Genomic DNA, 19,585 nt, shown 5'->3' on the forward strand with positions numbered 1-19,585 from the left:
GGTGTAAAACCCTTCACAAATAATAAAGTTTTCATACCAGAACTAAAATTTGATTTAATTTAAAATATTTATTTTTTCACTTTATTTTGATTTAATATCGAAAATGAATCCAAGTTTTCAATCAGAAATTCTCTCCTAAAATTGTTTCTTCATTGAAAACTCTACTTTATGATGGAGTGATGACTGTGGTAGCCGGTTTATACCTTTTTTTTATTTAATCTACCTGTTATTTCGTAGTAGCAGCATTAAAAATCATTAGCTAATACTTCAAGAAAATTATATTAAAGTTACTTTAAAATAAACTTTTCTGAATATTATAATAAATTTAATATCTTTAAAGAAAATATGTTTTCTATCTAATATTGATTTAGGAGCATTCCTAGTGCTTTCTAAAATGTAAACTCATGGAAGTTGTTATACTATATAGTATATGTATTTTTTATACCTTCGCAACATATTACTACACAGTAGTTTCGTTCACCACACGGTTATTTGTTACACTTAAAACTAATTGAGATAGATATAGTTATACGGTTATATAGTACTAGTATATTATTAGACCGAGTTGATTAACAGCGAGCCACAAAACCAAAAAGCGCGTATGCGGGAACTGTTCTATTAATCATTCTGAACAACTTTACGTAAGAGTGACCCCTTGTCTCTTATCATGATGAAACTTTAACTTGTGTTCCTTGCAAAAATGGGGTGCTTTGTATTGCAGATGGGCGCAAGCAGGGTACTACCACGCTCACAGAAATTGCTCTAACGTATGCTAAATCAAGAAATAGTCGAAATCGGACTATAACCCTTTAATTCCGAACATGTGGATTAATGCTGTTTTTTACTCAAAATTTCGGTAAAGCCCTGAGATATGTAATTTAAATTTTGAGATTATTATTTTTTTTTTGATAATTGTGAGTTTGCTTTTAATCCATTTGGTTTCTTTGAACAGTGCAAGTTGAATTTATATGCAATATTTTTATACAATGAACAGGGTGTATTAGGTTTGCTACGAAGCCGATTCGTAGTCGTTTATGATCCCGTATTGTAGACCGCTGATTATAGGAGCCTGAGATAATTGCTCTCAAAATTTCAAGTGAGTCATATCCTCCATTAAATATTCGGCGAAATTTGAGCTCGTTTTCTCACTCTGGACAACATGCAGAACTGCGAGGGCACTTCAAATTAATGTTTGATGCTTAAGGGGGGAGCTTGCTTTAGAAGCCTCAAAAAATCGATTTTTTTACTTAAATCTCTTTAAAAATAATCTAAGAATATGTCCCCAAAGTTATAGATGGGAACTCGAAATATTTTCGAAGCTAGATGGGAAATAATGAGCGAGCGTCTAGCAGATATATCTATTAGCGCTTGGGCAGAAAGCGAAAACTTTGACGCGCGATTTCTCGGTTTTTCATTTTAACGATTTTCCTTAATTGGCGGGCAGGATAGAAAAAAAAACTAAACGTCGTATGAAATGGGGGCAAAGTTTATTATCTTTGGCATTACATTATCTTCTATTTAAATTAAAAAAACTAAGAAGTCAAGTTTGACCATGTTTTACACAACATAAAGTAAAATTTTTTTGGTCAAAAACTACTTTTTTCAGTTTTTAAAAAATTTGTAAAATTTGACACTTCTTTTGAAATTTTTTTAGTTTAATTAGATAAATTATTAGAAAATATGAATCTCTTTAAATTGATTGTTCCGTTAAAAATTGCGACCTGCATCCTGCCCGCCGTCCGACAAATGCACATGCGAGATGCATCGGACAATTGCTTCCCAAAGGCAGAATATCAAAGATTTCGTATCCAAAAAATTTGTGAACAATGTTTAAATATGTAACTATAAACCTTGGAAATTTCGCTTTAGTCAATTATTTCTTTCCCTCCCAAAAAAGTCCTCAAAAAAATCGTTGTTTTTAAGCCTCTAAAGCAGGATCCCCCTTTAAGTGCAATACGAACTAGCTTCTACATGATTTCTTTTCTGTCGAGGAAACATGGCTTTCCGAATAAGTCGATTGTAATATCGAATTTCTTTTTACTTTGTCACATTACTTCCATTATACTCATATTATATAACAGTTGTGTAATGTGGTAAACGAAAGCAAATGCAATAGAGTAAGAAGGAGTTGAAGTTTGAAAAATATAATTTGAAATAACTTAATTATAAGAGTCTCCTGATAAATTTTCCCTATATGGTTTACCATTATCTGCATTGGCAATTTGTTATTCTTCTTCTTCTTAATTGGCGTAGACACCGCTTACGCGATTATAGCCGAGTTAACAACAGCGCGCTAGCCCTTTCTTCTTTTCGCTACGTGGCGCCAGTTGGATATTCCAAGCGAAGCCAGGTCCTTCTCCACTTGGTCCTTCCAAGGGAGTGGAGGTCTTCCTCTTCCTCTACCTCCCCCGGCGGGTACTGCGTCTAATACTTTTAGAGCTGCAGTGTTTTCATCCATTCGGACAACATGACCTAGCCAGCGTAGCCGCTGCCTTTTAATTCGCTGAACTATGTTAATGTTGTCGTATATCTCGTACAGCTCATCGTTCCATCGAATGCGATATTCGCCGTGGCCAATGCGCAAAGGACCATAAATCTTTCGCAGAATTTTTCTCTCGAAAACTCGTAACGTCGACTCACCGGTTGCTGTCATAGCCCAAGCCTCTGCACCATATAGCAGGACGGGAATTATGAGCGACTTATAGAGTTTAGCTTTTGTTCGTCGAGGGAGGACTTTACTTTTCAATTGCCTACTCAGTCCGAAGTAGCACCTGTTGGCAAGAGCAATCCTGCGTTGGATTTCCAGGCTGACATTGTTGGTGGTGTTAATACTGGTTCCTAAATAGACGAAACTATCTACAACTTCAAAGTTATGACTGTCAACAGTGACGTGAGAGCCATGTCGCGAGTGCGACGACTGTTTGTTTGATGACAGGAGATATTTCGTTTTGCCCTCGTTCACTGCCAAACCCATTTTCTGTGCTTCCTTGTCCAGCCTGGAGAAAGCAGAACTAACAGCGCGGGTGTTAAGGCCGATGATATCAATATCATCGGCATACGCCAGCAGCTGTACACTCTTACAGAAGATGGTACCTTCTCTATTTAGTTCTGCAGCTCAAACTATTTTCTCCAGAAGCAGGTTGAAGAAGTCGCAAGATAGGGAGTCGCCTTGTCTGAAACCTCGTTTGGTATCGAACGGCTCGGAGAGGTCTTTCCCGATCCTGACGGAGCTTTTCGTGTTGCTCAACGTCAGTTTGCACAGCCGTATTAGTTTTGCGGGGATACCAAATTCAGATATCGCGGCATAAAGGCAGCTTCTTAGTATAGTGAATATCTGGTTGGTTGTTTATTTTCCAGGTCTGAAGCCACACTGATAAGGTCCAATCAGTTTGTTGACGGTGGGCTTTAATCTTTCACACAATACGCTCGATAGAACCTTATATGCGATGTTAAGGAGGCTGATCCCACGGTAGTTGGCGCAGATTGTGGGGTCCCTTTTTTATGGATTGGGCGTAGCACACTTAAATTCCAATCGTTGGGCATGCTTTCGTCCGACCATATTTTACAAAGAAGCTGATGCATGCTCCCTATTAGTTCTTCGCCGCCGTGTTTGAATAGCTCGGCCGGGAGTCCGTCGGACCCAGCCGCTTTGTTGTTCTTGAGGCGGGCAATTGCTATTCGAACTTCTTCATGGTCGGGTAATGGAGCGTCTGCTCCATCGTCATCGATTGGGGAATCGTGTTCTCCTTCTCCTGGTGTTGTGCGTTCACTGCCATTCAGCATGCTGGAGAAGTGTTCCCTCCATAATTTAAGTATGCTCTGGGCATCGGTCAATAGATCACCTTTGGGGGTTCTACAAGAGTATGCTCCGGTCTTGAAACCTATTTTCGTAGAATTTTCGAGCATTACCCCTGTCGGCCAGCTTATCAAGCTCTTCGTACTCACGTATTTCAGCCTCTTTCTTTTTCTGTCTACAAATGCGTCTCGCTTCCCTTTTCAACTCTCGGTATCTATCCCATCCCGCACGTGTTGTGGTCGATCGTAACGTTGCGAGGTAGGCAGCCTGTTTTCTCTCCGCTACGAGACCGCCCTCCTCGTCGTACCAACTGTTCTTTTGCACTTTCCGAAAACCAATGGTTTCGGTTGCAGCTGTACGTAAGGAGTTTGAAATGACAGTCCCCTTATACCGAGTTGTTGACGAGTGCTCTCAGAGAGCAGGAGTGCAAGCCGAGTTTTTGCTGCACAGAGGCGGGTGCGAATCTTGGCTGCAACAAGATAGTGGTCCAAGTCGATGTTTGGACCTCGGAGCGTACGCACGTCTAGAACACTGGAGACGTGTCTTCCGTCTATCACAACATGATCGATCTGGTTGGTGGCTTTTCGATCCGGAGACAGCCCGGTAGCTTGATGTATCTTCTTGTGCTGGAATCTAGTACCACAGATAACCATATTACGGGCCCCGGCGAATTCAATCAGCCTTAACCCATTTGGGGATGTTTCGTCGTGGAGGCTGAATTTACCGACCGTAGTGCCAAAGATACTTTCTTTGCTCACCCGCTCACCCTGGCGTTAAAGTTGCCAAGCACGATTTTGACATCGTGGCGGGGGCAGCTCTCATAAGAGCGTTCCAAGCGCTCATAGGAGGCATTTTTGGTCACATCATCCTTCTCTTCCGTCGGAGCGTGGGCGCAAATCAGCAATATGTTGAAGAACCTCGATTTGATGCGGATTGTGGCTAGACGTTCATTCACCAGAGTGAATGATAGTACTCGGCGACGGAGTCTCTCTCCCACCACGAATCCAACACCAAACTTGCGCTCCTTTACATGACCACTGTTGTAAATGTCACAAGGACCTACTCGTCTCAGCCCTTGTCCCGTCCATCGCATTTCTTGGATGGCGGTGATGTCAGCCTTTATTTTTACGAGGACATCAACGAGCTGGGCAGCGGCACCTTCCCAATTAAGGGTCCGGACATTACAGGTGCATGCCCTCAAATCGTAGTCCTTATTTCGTTTGCCATGGTCGTCATCAAAAGGGGGGTCTCTCATCCGAGGCTGTGTTTTCCGTTTCATTGGGGGTGTTTTTTTACGTGGCGGGTCCCGAACCCAGCGCACAACCCTATGCAGGGGGGGGGGGGATGTTTCGCCTTCTCACATTAGCTCGCCTTCGAACGGATGTTCTTAGGCTACCCAGAAGATACTTGGTCAAAGACCGGAAGTAGTGAGCTGCTTGAGCCATGTGTAAAAGAATCGTTTCTGGCCATTCCCAAGTGAATGGCGATCAGAAAACTTTCCTCACTTGCGTGAACTTCTACACATGACTCCATCCAATTTGTTATTACTTTTAGAAAAATCAGTTCGATGCTATTCAGAAATGAGTACGAAGCTTGTGCAGGGGTAAAAAATCACAAAACTGCTGAATCTAAAAAGTCTTAAAAACGCTATTACATATATTACTACAGAAACGCAAATGGTGCCATCAGATATTGCTCTATCTGGGCTTTCTTTCCATCAGTTTCGGAAAACTTCCAAATTGATGGAAAATTCTCAGAACATCTTGATAGATATACTCGGGAATTACTTAGAACAGCCGTCATCTTAAAACCCAATATTTCAAAAATATTTGCAAAAGGATTTCGTTCAAAATATGATACTGTAAAACAAATATATTTTCTCTAAAGCTGGAGTGTTCTCTTCCATTTGGACAACATAACCTAGCCAGCCCAGCCGATGTGTTTTGATTCGCTGAACTATGTCAAAGTCGTGATATACCTCGTACAGCTCAATGTGCCATCGATTGACGCAATCGCCGTTGCCAATGCGTAAATGACCATATATCTTCCGCAAAACCTTTCTATCGATCACTTCTTAGGTCGACTCATCAGTTAACGTATTGCCCATGCGTCTGCACCATATAGAAGGACGGCAATGATGAGGGACTTGTAGAGTTTGGTATATAGTATGTTCGTCGAAAGAGGACTTTAATTTTCAATTATCTATATCTGTTGGCAAGATCGATTCTGCGTTGGATTTCAAAGCTGATATTGTTGTTAGTGTTGATACTGGCTCCAAGATACACGAAATTATCTACGGCTTCGAAGTTATGACTATCAACAGTGACGCAAGCCAAATCGTGAAGACTGTTTGTTTGATACTCTTGTATAAGATTATACCTTCTCTCGTCGGGCATGCTTTCATCCGACCAAATCTTGCAAAGCTGATGCATGCACCTTGTCAGTCTATCGGCCGCTGCCGCTTTGTTGTTATTCAGACGGGTAATTGTTATTCGAACCTCATCGTAGTCAGGCTATGGAACATCTATTCCATCGTCATCGATAGGGGAATCGGGCTTGCTACCTCCAGTTGTTACACCTTCAGTGCCGTTTAACAGGATGGAGAAGTGTTCCTTTCATAACTTCAGTATGTTCTGAATATCAGCCACTAGATCACCACTTTAAGACCTTAAAAGAGTATGCTCCGTTCTTGAAATCAAATATTAGTTGTCGTATCTTTTATAGAATTTTTGAGCATTGTCGGTCAGTTTCACAAGCTATTCATACGCTCTCATTTCGATCTCTTTCTTTTTTAGTCTACATACGCGTCCTTGCGCAAACCAGTGGTTTCGCTTGCAGCTGTATATAAGAATCTTGCAATACCATCACACAGTTCCATTATACTGAGTTGCTGATGAGTGCTCTCAGAGGGCAGAAAGTCGAGTGGAAAACTGATTCGCAGTTGGTTGTGATAGTAGCTTTTCGATGTTGTACCTTCCCTGTATTTGTTGACGGGAGTGCTGTGCTGCACAGAGGTGGGTGTTGCTCCTCGCTACAACAAGATACAGGTCGGGGTCGATGTTAGGTTGTTGGGGCGTACGCACGTAACGGACACTGGAGAAGTGTCATTCATTTATCACAACATGATCGATCTGGTTACGAACTTTTCAATCCGGAGACAGCCAAGTAGCTGGATGAATTTTCATGTGGCGGAATCGAGTACTACGAACAACCACACTTCGGGCGATTTCGATCAGTATTGACCCATTTTGAGAGGTTTCGCCATGGAGGCTGAATTTTCCGATTGTTGTACCAAATATGCCTTCTTTGCCCCTCATGTCGTTAAAATCGTGACGCACGGTAGTTGTCATAGGCGCGCTCCAGCCGCTTATAAAAGGTATCATTGGTCATATTGTCCTTCTCTTTCCTCGGGGCGTGGACGCAAAACAGTGTATTGTTGGAAAATTTTGCTCTGTTGCGGATTGCGGGTAGATGCTCATCCGCCATAGTGATTGCCAAGGCACGACGACTGAGTCACACAAATCCCACACCGAACATGCGCTCTTTTATATGGCCGCTGTAGTAAATGTCACAAGGGCCTACTCGTCTTCGTCCTTGTCCCATCTATCGCATTTTTTGGACGGCAGTAATGTCAGCCTTTACTTTTACGAGGACATTAACCAGAGAGCCATCGGCACCTTTTCAATATAGTAACGGACATTTAAGGCACATGTCCTTAAATCATAGTCTTTATTACGTTTGTGTGGTTGTCATCAAAAGTAGGGTCGTTCATCCGAAGCTGATGTTTCCTTTTCATGGGGTTTGGTTTCTACGTAGCCGGTCCCAGTACGAAGCCTCGCTAGGAGAGTAGTAAAAAGCTTTATACACATTTATATAGTGAGTCGCTTGCTTCCTAAATTAAACTTCAGCCAACACTAAAATAGAATAAGTCGGAGTGGCTCCGCAGAAGCTTCTTCTCGTTTAGCCGAGACCCTTGCCTCCGTAAGCTACCGCATCTTACACAAGGTTTACTTACGTTTCTCGGGTGCGCGACAAGGACGCAAGAGGTGAAATTGGTTATAGTCTATAGGCTTAATCTTTAAGGTGGGTGTTCTGTAATAACCCCAACAATATTACAAAGCTTCCTTTTGAGAAGAAGTATAAGGCTTTTGATCTGTCCACCATCAACACTTTCCCAAAGTAAGTTTATGGTATGCCCAGATGAAGTTAAGCCAGCTATCTACTGAGAGTCTATATATTGCCTGCTTGCATAGCAACAAGAAGGTTTATGGTCTTGTTGGTTAAGGCAGAAGTCTACTTGGTTCTGTTATACCAACGGCCTCAAAGGACGAATTCTGGTCATTTATTTTTAAACTTCCTTCTGAGTATGGATTACTCTAGAAGAAGCCCGCTTCTGTTCCTATTTCATACTTTCATCAGTCGGTTTACATTTAGATTTCGCCGTTAGACCTGTCGACCCCAGAACCATTAATCCATTCTTATTTACTGGGGAATGAAAACGTTGTGTTTAATTCCTCATTGATATCCTTTTCTCGGTCGCATTGCTAATTGAGTCCGAGTTCATTAACAAAGAGTATAGTAGAGTATATTAACAAAGAGTAGATACAATGCCCGTAGTGACGCTGGTTCTGGCTCCAATGATTTAAAATCATGAAGCGGCTGGCCGGATGTATGGAATCATAATCGAGGATAACCTCCTTACCTCCAGAATCTTTATTCATGTAGTTTTTTTTGGCCGGTAGCGCCCAGCAAACTTTATTTCGATAATGTCGTCCACCACAATACCGCATGTGGAATCGTAAACCCTCCTTTGGGGCAATAGCTCTTCTGCAGCTGCCCCAAAGCCCTGTTCTTAATGTGTTCTCTCAAGCTTAGTATTTTATCTCGGATAACTCCAAGATATTTAAAGGAGCGCGATGGTAAAATAGGAGGGAACTCCTAAAAGATTTAATTGCGTTATTTTTGTCCGTCCTGTGAAAAGACAAATTTCAGTTTTCTCAGAATTCATAGTTAGGCCGTGACTTTTCTCCCAGTTGGTGGGGATATCAAGGTCCCTTTCTATGTGCCGGTATAAGCAATAGTGATAGCTGATATCAGTTCAGCCGTACTAGCGTTGTTGAATGCACCTTCCATGTCAATGAATGTCTCTATGGTGAATTAACGATTGTCCCAAGAACTTCATGTAGAGCGCCATCAACCGATTTTTCTTTGACGTACGCGTACTGTCTGTCCGTTTGATGAAATTTGTCGATTGATGAGATCGTCATAGATCCTGCCCATACTTGTTAGTGGGAAGGTTGTTAAACTGACTGGTCTGTTAGATTTTGGCCAGGAGCAGTTTTTCGTTCCTGGTTTCGATAAGAAGACAACTTTGGCCTTCTGTCACCAACGCTAGCCACGCTAAACAGACACATCCGTGACGGCTGCATTGAAATACCATTAATACTTGAAAATTATTGGGTAACATTTTAAATAAAATATTGAAGCAAAGTATCTGTACCTTTTGTGTATCTGAATTGCGTGTTTTATCACGTAAATACAACATGTCTCATAACTACATTATGTAATCTCCTAAACCAAGAGCTATAACAGAAGGATCTTTTATGTTATATGATGGACAGACTCGTGAACGTCTCTGTTAAATGCGCCAATGAGAGTATTGGAAGATCGTATAAGATTTCATAATTCAACAAGAATTTTACAATAAAGCCTATCATAGACAAACTCGTTGTGCTGTAGAAGGAAGTATCTTTATTTATGTGTATGTATATGAAATGTTTACCAACTGACGACTATACTTCGCTGTGTCGTACGCCAACGGTTTAACATTGATTTACTGCACACCCAGGTTTAACGCTGACGTTTCTCTTATTACACACTTTATAATTTTCTTTCGCCTGTCATTATGCTACACTTCCGCACACGACCAGTTTCAACACAAACAAATTGATGTTACTCGTCGAAATTTCTGCGAGTAACCATACATACATATAGTATCTAAACGGGTGTGCACTTAAGTAAATGTATAAGTAGATGCCCAGCAGCTAAATCAACTAATTATACAATGCTTAAATTTTTGTTTTTTTAAGAACAAGAAAACTAGTTGTTAGTTTACGGTCAGAAATATACCAGTCTTAGTTGGAAAATAAACTAACTTTTCCTCCATTCGTTAAGCGGAAAAATTACTGGTCAAATAAAATAGCATATTAGAAAATTGTTTTGAAATTTGTATAAGTCGGATGTGTAGCCGAATGCCTGACCAGCTTTACGTCTCAGTACATACAGTAAACCTTTGCTTTATTTACATACATGTACTCAACTCTAGAAAACCTTAGGGTGTTGTGTAACATTTTTTTGCTACTGTCATGGTAATCAAGGTGTTGTGTTAGCATTTAAGCTATATACACATAAATTTTAAAGTTTGATAAGCTACACTTTAATAGATATTATGAAATGCAAGTATTTACATTATTTATGTGATTATTTTGAATACTTTGCATGTTTCTTAAATTTTACTGGAATATTACTTGTTATGTAAGTTGTTTATTATTAACAAGTTTTAAACACGCTTCAAGAATTTCTTAACTTTTGCATGCAAAAAGATACAGTCCTGGGTGGTAAGCTATCTTTTGACATATACAAATTGGTTAACCGTTACAACAAAAAATTAGTTGGAATTTGCATTTAGATATAAGAATATAATTTTAAAAATAACTTATTTAAATAAATAAGTATTTAAAGTTTAAAAACAAGATTATGGCTTTTAGAAAGCAACAGCTTTTGTTTTCTGTCGATCTAATGTAAACAAACACAGCCGTAGAAAACTCACCACCGAGAAATCTAACACCAGGGACACATTTTATAAATAACAACTCACTACTTGCAAAATATCTGATTATCAGTAAATCAATGACACTATGACATTTAAAGCATCTATTAATAAAAATATACCATATATAAATCATTTTTAATTTATATTAAATAACAATATTTGTTGCTTTTGCCTCTTATTTACTACCTCAATATATACAACACTGCGTTGCTACCACTGAAAATCCAAAATGGTCGCTATTCACCCCTCAGAAAGCTACCACGAAAAGGTTTTCTACTGTATATACTGTGCTTTACGTGTTGCAAACTGATGTCCGACTAGTTCGTGACTAGCCTTATTTCATTTAAGAAATTCTAAATAGAGCGTAGCATGATTCCAGACTTGTTTGTTTCTTCTCTGCATTATTTATATTATATCTGAAAATCGCAATTGACTTATTTTAGTACAACAACATGTTAAAAACAGCATTCTGGGTGGTTGACTAGTTGGACCTGTGGTACACATTATACCTAGTGCAACTTATAACTATTTGGTTCGACTGCAGAGTGTACATAAACATACAACATACATATGTATGTATATTATAAACCTAGTTGCTTTTGTAGTTTTGCCTGTCTCCAGTGCTTACCTAAAGTGTCTGCTGCTCGTGCTGGGGTTGTGCACATGTCGAAGGGTAGTTGGCGAGTAGTAGTTACATAGTATTGGGTACGGCTAAGGGTTGGTGAGCTTCTTCATATATGCTGATTTTGTTTTACTACTCGTTATTTTGCTTCTCAAATTTTGCTCTTCGACCCCATCAGAGCGCATGCCAAGTTGCGCGTGCTTTCGAAACTCAGTTGGATTTAGACTTACTTTCGAAAATTACCACAGAAACGGAAGGTTTTAGATGTGCGGTCGGTGGCGAAAAATACGATATGTTTTATAAAATATGGCCACAAAAAAAAACGGTTGAGAAAAGCAATTTAAAACGTCATCTTTAATTCTTATTGGCGCTTGTATGTTGATACCCCGTGAATACGTTTATTTGTAGAGAAAGAAGTGCAAAAATTATATCAACAAAAATAATAAAAGGAAAATGATGGGCTAATATATATAAATGGCCTTCATCACTGAGTAAATATATATATATAATATATTCACTTAAAAAAAGTGAAAATGCATATGCATATGTACATATGTATATATAATATTTGATATAGAATTTCGTATGTGTATTGTGTAAACATGTTTAAAAGGCTAGAAACGTCAGAAGATGTGTTACCTATACTTATTTTCATAAGGGACTTGCATATTGCGACTAAAACGATAACCACACAGTGAGTGTTTCCAATGTTGTGATAACTATTATTTCATATATTTGAAATGACCGTTTTTAGTTGGAAATGTATTGTGTGCGGTTGAACTGTGTGTTTACCTCGGTATATGTCCTGCATAGCAGTAAAAACGCTGTTATTGTCTGTTTTGTCGTTGCCGTTGCGATTACCGTTGCCACAACCGTCTTACTGTGTTGTGCGCATGGTTTGCAATCGTTAGAGTCAGCAGTGACCGCCGCAATGCCAACTTTTGTCGATTAGTTCTCCTGTTTACCTACTCTTTCGTACTCGGTTATTTACACATGCACTCGATTGTACAATATACAAAAATGTGACAATACATGCGCGTTTGAATATACATATCAAGTGGAGAGCTTGTTTTGCAGGAGCAGCAGCAACCTCAAAAGTATGAAAAACAGTGTTCTGACACGAAATAAGCGGCAGAAAGTGTTCCAAAATAAATCCACTTTGATCTTTGCATAAATAACGAATCTCGCAAATAGCTAAATGAATAACAGAAAAATTAAGAAAGACACTTGTAATTATATAGTAAAAAATCGTTCAGGTGTAAGCTATATCACTTAAACAGTGAAATTGTATATAAATGCAACGGTAAATTATTAATGTCTAAATAAGTTTCGTTTGAATGCAAACATATATACATACACATATGCTTTCGCGTATATTTAAAAACTGCATATATGCAAGTATGGGTAGGCATACTCAGAATTATACAAAATGTTTAATTGCACACGCAAACGTGCAGCCTACGTAAAGGCTTTCATCTAACTACGTATAAACGAACAACACACATTAGATATCACATATGGTCATGTACGTAAAAGTGAGTGTATGCATCCGTTTGTATGCAAATATAAACCGTATATAAGCCTTTGATTTCCATATACTGTATGCCAACAAGAAGCAAGAATTCAAAAAAAGATAAATACAATATATGTACAAACACATAACTAAGAAAATGTAAGAAGGATACTATGTATAGGGAAAAACAACAATAAAATGTCAAAATGAGTTTAAGTCAGTTTAGTTAAATTAAAAAAAAATATATGTTAACTTTGGTTGCACAGAAACTATAATACCCTTCAGAAATATAAAAGATTCCATATAAAAACTTGATTGGGTATTAAAATAATATTCCCATACACCTGTTCTAATTATTATAAATGTTTGTTTTTATATTGAGAATATAGGGAAGAAGTAAAAAAAATAATCGGAAATCATCATCAGATAGAGGAAGAACATAAGGAAGTTCATACATTTTCGGCATTAAACTTTAGCATACCCAATATTATACGTTGCCTTTATTTTGCTAAGACACCAACCGAAACTGAGGGCTAAAATAAATATTCACCAGATTTATCATTTATTTTGTTCATAGATACAAGAACGCACTATTATTATAAGGACACGCTCTCTTAATTTCATAAAGACAACTCACATATTAACTGATATATGCGGTATCAAGTTAACTGGATGTTCGAAAATCTCTATATTAAGTATACCGAAGACATTTCTTGACACAAGAGCAAGTTTCTAAAAATATATCTGACAGATTAACAGATCTTTTACGTAAACAGACAGTCATAGGCACTGGGGTCCACATATTTGCTATCTGGTGGGTTGTAAAAATCTGATGGAATTTCGACAATTTTTAGACATAAAATCACATATCTTTAAAGCACGTTTTTTGTAAAGCTTTATTTATATCATAAGGTTTATATACTTTCATCTAAAAGAATCATATTGAATATAAAATTATTATATATTTGAAAAAGTCGTGCTTGTAGTCCAATTTTACATAAATTTACAATGAAGCATAAAAATCTCAGGATAATTTTACGTACCCAATTCGGTTGACGCGGTTCCCACGTGTCCAATGTCCAATTCTGAAGTCGGCTTCCATGAGTCCCATCTGCGTCATGAATACTTCTAGCATTCTACTTTATATAAAAAGTTTTTGTACTTGTAGTAGTTTTCACAAAAACCTTTATACTTGTATAGAGAGTGGGCGGAGTTATCATCGGATATTTAAATTCAGAGGAGGTAACGAAGAGACTTATCCCGAGAAGTTGCCCAATTTTTCCTATTTGGCGGTAATCATGACATTTTATGGCAGTGTTCCGATGCCAATGCATGGTGGCAGTGAACACGTGTACCACGTTTTATCAGATTTTGATTTTGTTTGAATTGCGCAAGCAAACTCTCCCTGAGGTCGTGAAATCATAGAAAGCTTGCGTCATGCGAGTTCTTTTCTGCAAATGACGATAACACCGTGAAAAGTCAAATAGACGGTGCTTGAAAATTGTCGTTTTGGCATTAGAGAAGAAGCAGAGGATCTCTACTATACATCTCTTATGGATCGACTGAACACATTTTAGGAATGAAACGTATCACTGCTAGTCTCGTACCAAAAGACCTGAATCTTTCGAAAAAAAGCGACGTCGAGTAAAGGTCGGAAAAGAAATTCTTGACAACGTGGGATCCTACATTCATCCAACGCATCATTACTACGGGCGAGGCGTGGGTTTATGAATATAACGTCGAAACTATCCAGAAATCTAGCAGACGGCGCTCTAAAAATGAAAAAAACGTAAATTCGTTGAAAGCACTAAAAGCCACCCAAGACGAGCTTAAAAGTGCAAGGAAATCTGGATTAATTGCGTGCTCAGGAGCATTTTTCGAAGACGATAATAAATATTTGTATTAAAATTCCTGAAAATGTTCTTTTTCTTTTTCAAATTTTATCAGATGGTATATCTTACAGACTAATTTCCGTTATAAAGTCACCAATACACTGAGGCCTAAATATTCGGTATCTGGAGATTGGAAATTCATAGAATCATTTTTGAAATATGGAATGACTTTCAGCCTATTTCTGGTGTCTGATGTATAAACAATATTGTAAAGTGAAAGAGCCCGGGGAAATTCAAAATTGTGATATGTATATGTAATTAGGCGTGGCTGGTAGTTCCAAAGTCATGGGATTTTATATAAAAGACTTTTACACTGAATTAAACATTACACTTTAAAACTTTAAAACAACCAAAAACGCAGATTTCTTGTACTTAAGAGGTAATGGCACTTAAAAGAATTTCGCTTAACCCTCTCATGACCGAATTAAAATCAGAACACCTAAAAAATTAATGAGGACAGATTTGTGTTAGTCATGACGAATATATGAGTTGATAAAAACTTCGAAGTCCTTGGAGTCTTGGTTCGCTATATTCTGGATGTTGCCTTTAGGCAGGTGGTAATTAAAATAAAAAACAAGTAATTTTTTTTTATCGCATTTCATATTCAAATTTCAGTGTGGAAGAAAAATCATGTTTTTTTAGCAGATTGCAGCATAAATAGACATTGCTTTAATTGCAAAAACCAGTGAGGCATAGCATACATCTGCATTTTAATCCTCATTCTAACAGTGACCAAATTTATCAAATTGTGTAGATTTTTTAAGTTTATCATAATATGCTCTTTTATATCAAGCCGATTCAGATTTTTCATTGAGTTATAAAATTCATAAGAAATAAAAAATTTTCCCAAAAATAGTCAAATTTCAACCGTTAATATCTTTTAAACGGTTGGGTTTACGAAAAAATCATAAGAGACCATATTTTAGAGCATTCAATTTCCTACAAAACCTAATTAACAAGATATTTTTTCAAGTAGTTGGAAGCGAGATATAAATTTTTCTATCTGATAATAAGAAAAAATAGAAAACCGTTAGGCGGAGGACCTTCCCGTTACAATTAAAAACTCATATTTGGAGAGGCTTTCTTAGAGGTGTCTTGGAACCTATTTTTGCGAGTACCAATTGAAAAAAAAAATAAAATTTTGAATCACCCTAATGTACATACAGTTATGTGAAAAATAATAAGGACAGTGGTCTGCAGTTAATGGTTCCAGAAATGTGGGGAAATTAACAGCGAATAACTAATCAAATTTATTGCGAACAAATTAAAAACAGTTTTACGCATATTTTGCTATGTTTTGTATTTTATTTGCATATTTTGTTTTCAAATTCACAATATTAGCATGTAAAAAAATAGTGATTTATTAAAAAAATACAATATTAAATAATAAAAGTAACTAGTTTTCATTCAGAAGTGATGATATTAATTACTTATTAGTTTAATATTTTGTTGAAAATACCTCGTTATTTAAAATTGATCAACACCGCTTTGGCATAGAATCAACTAGGTTTTGGCAGACGGAAACAGGAATTGCATTCCATGAAATTTGAATAAGTTAAAAGGGCTTTTCATTAATACTTTGAAACTTTTCTATTAACGTCGCTTTCACCATACACCACAAATTTTCAATGGATTTTAGATCCAAGGACTGCGGTGGCCACTCCATTATTGACCCTAACCCCCTCTTTTGTACACTTAGCCGTGTTTTTAGGGTCGTTGTCCTGCATAAATATCCAGCTAAGTTTTGTATTGTCTTCAGCGTACTGTAGCATAAGTTCTTGTAGTATTGCCACTAAATCGGTTGCCGCCTTCACAGTCCGCTGTATCCTATGCAGCGACCCCAAACCATTGTATGAAAACGATCCCCAAATCATAATGTTTCCGCCAACATGTTTAACGGGCTTTATCGTATATCCGTACTTAGGGTTATAGGCAGCATTATTCGGTCCACTTACATAATGAATACCTCGATTAGAATTAAATAAGTTGACTTTTGTTTCGTCAAACACGAGAATGTTACGTCATTTTTCTTTATGCCAAAAGACATGTCCTTCGGCAAACTTAAGCTATTGTTGCACGTTCTTTTTTGACAACATAGGCTCTTCTATCGAGCTTCGGCTCTTCAGACTTTCCTTTATAAGTACTCTGTTGATGGATCAACATCAATATTCAAATCACGTTTTATAAGTTTTGGCGAAATGAATGGATTTTTCTTAACAGAGCAAACTATATTTTCTTTACAAACAAGAATATTTTTGACTTCCTGACGCGTGTTTCAATCTGAGAAATCCATTTTCCTGCTTGTTCAAACAGTGTTTTGGAAGCATTCAGTAAATTCGCTACTTTTAAGTACGAATTTCCTTGTTTCACTAAATATTTCATATGTTCTCGAGTTTTCGGATCGTAGTGCTTATACAATAAAAAGAAGAACCACGTTTAAATTTATTGATATTAAAACCAAAAGTATTATTTTTGCCTGATCTCTGCAAAAAAACACGTTTCAGTAAAACTATTTTCGTTACTGGTTTTAAATAGCATGCTGTCCTTATTAAATCGCACAACTGCTTGCGGACTTTGTTAAGAACAAAATGGCGTTTTACGAAATGTGTGCAAATACTTTTTTATTTGTTTAACGGAATCTGTTTTTATAAATAAAGAGTGATAAAAAAATGCCATTAACTGGCGTAAACAATTTTATTTTTGTTTTGTTTTTATGCATCCTTGTCCTTATTATTTTTCACATAATGTATAAACAGCCGCTTTCCAACAGCCATTATATTTACTACCTCCCTGCTTTTAAGGACAGTTTCTGACGCAATGCGAAATGTGAGATTATTGCATTAATTTCCACTTGGCTATCGATGCACATAATTATATTACATATATGTATATGCCACTTTTTGCGTTGTTAGCTAACTCAGCAGCTTTCCTTACCATTAAGATTTCTGCTTCGAAAATAATCCAGTATTCCGGCAGCTTGAAGAGTTGCCTGAGATCTAGCTCCGCGCAATAAATCCCGGCGCCCACTCCATCAGTCATTTTTGATGCGTCCGTGTATATACTATGCGCTAAAAAAGTAAGACTTTGTTAGTATTAAAATTCTTAATTTACTCTTCAAAATCTATGTAATCCCAATTGGCCTCAATACAAGTTTTCCAATTCTCGAAATATTCAATGCGCATAGCATAGCGACTTACGTTTAATGTCTTTAGTTGATTCGAAACGTTTTCCGTTTGAGATTGCTTAATACCTAGAAGTCACACGGAGATAAATCAGGCGAATAAGTTTGTTGTGGCACGATATTGTTTGAAAACTAAACGAAAAACTCAAGAATAGTCAATAGAGTATGCAATGGCGCATTTCGTGGTGCAAAAACCAAGAGCTGTCGCCCTATAATTCCGGTTTCTGTTTATAGCTTCACGCAAACGACGCCATAACACTCATATTGTATTCCTTGTTGACAGTTTGGTCGGTCGAAAGGCACTCGGAGTTCACCACTTTATCGTGGTTTTTCGACACTATATTCCGCTGATTGATTGTCTGTTTCGTAGGCATACATATATCTAAAACTTATTGCCCGTAATAATACGTGTTATGACATCCTGATAGTCGAAAAGCGTTGTTTCACAGACGTAAACGCGGCGTTGTTTTTCGAAAAACTCGAGTAATTTTGAACCCAATCGTGCTTTCACTTTTCTTAGGCTCAAATAATCTTTGAAAATGGGTTTGACTGATCCTTCCGTTATTCCAACGATGTAAGTAAGATCTCTAACTGCTAATCGTCAATTTCAAGCACTAAATCTTTTATTTTATTGACGTGTTGGTCATCAGTTGATGTTGATGGCCGTCCTGGGCGTGGTTCATGGTAAACGCGTTCTCGACGTTCTTTGCGTAGTTTGTACCAATGAAAAACACTTTTTCGCGACAAACAATTATAAGCGAAGGGCTTTTCCAACATTCTGAACGTTTCGGCACCAAAAATTTGATTCTGTATACAAAATTTAATGGGACTCCTTTGTTTAATAATTCATCGCAAGAATAACTGAATACGCTTTATGTTTTTCAGAAAAACAAGCGTATACTAAACTGTAATTATTATGTTGGTGTGAAATCCCTCTTTTACCGTGACCTGAAACCTTCTATCCCAAATAAAGAGTAAAGGTGCGCGGTCTATTTTATCCACCGACCCGCTGCCTATTCAGCTTTGTCCGAAATGTCAATTTTCTTCACATTGAGTTTCCACTTCAGTTTGCTGTCAAAAATTACTTCCCGGTTCTTGATCTTTGGTAGTTAACTCTACTCCGTTGAGCCCGAGGGTTTCCATGAGGGGACCTAGTACTTCCTTGTTAAAAGTACCATGTCCGTCTTATCGGCATTTACTTCTAGGTTAGCCGATACTGAACATTGGTGTATAGCTTTTAGAGTGCTATTCACAACGATACTAATTATGCCTAGGAACTTGCTCGTCACACGTGACACGCAACAAACACAAAAACAAGTTAAATTTATTAAGAAACAATTACTAAAATTTAAAAAACATGAAAGAAATTAAAAAAAAAGACGCTGTCTTCGATGTTTTTTTCTCTCTACACAGATTCGTATTTTTTATGAGGCAAATACGCTCAGAGGCGTATTTCTGTGGCGTGACACTCGTTTAGCTCTGTCGCCTGCATAAGTTATAAGTTTTGGTGCTTTTTCTTCAAATTTTTTCAGAAGCTTATTTGCTACAATGAACCACAAGAGGCGACAGTACAACCATTTGAGGAGTTCCTGTTCGAACTAACCTCAGCAATCTGGTTTCGTTTCATTCTGCGTTAATCCTCCTGCACTTTAGTAGAGCTGTTATCCATGCTACGATGGCGGGCCCCATTCCGGCTGCAACCAGACAATTAGCCATATCCCCATTGGATACGTTATTGAACGCTCCACT

At 37.7% G+C, this 19,585-nt stretch overlaps 2 protein-coding genes across 7 annotated transcripts in view; one reads left to right on the forward strand and one right to left on the reverse strand.

The window, feature by feature from the left end:
• Positions 1-3,343: 3,343 nt before the first annotated feature.
• The window catches only part of LOC126766153 (craniofacial development protein 2-like), a 438,928-nt gene continuing 422,686 nt past the window's right edge, over positions 3,344-19,585 (reverse strand). The window contains exon 2 of the mRNA XM_050484024.1: positions 3,344-3,436. The gene's annotated coding sequence lies outside the window, so the exon portion shown is untranslated. The remainder of the gene's footprint in view (positions 3,437-19,585) is intronic.
• Positions 11,268-19,585, forward strand: part of LOC126766107 (homeobox protein onecut) — a 59,628-nt gene continuing 51,310 nt past the window's right edge. The window contains exon 1 of one of the 6 annotated variants that reach the window (XM_050483922.1): positions 11,268-11,741. The gene's annotated coding sequence lies outside the window, so the exon portion shown is untranslated. The other 5 variants (XM_050483925.1, XM_050483920.1, XM_050483921.1 and 2 more) reach the window with 5 other exon arrangements.

This window comes from Bactrocera neohumeralis, unplaced genomic scaffold (assembly GCF_024586455.1).
Source record: "Bactrocera neohumeralis isolate Rockhampton unplaced genomic scaffold, APGP_CSIRO_Bneo_wtdbg2-racon-allhic-juicebox.fasta_v2 cluster11, whole genome shotgun sequence".
Taxonomy (NCBI): Eukaryota; Metazoa; Arthropoda; class Insecta; order Diptera; family Tephritidae; genus Bactrocera; species Bactrocera neohumeralis.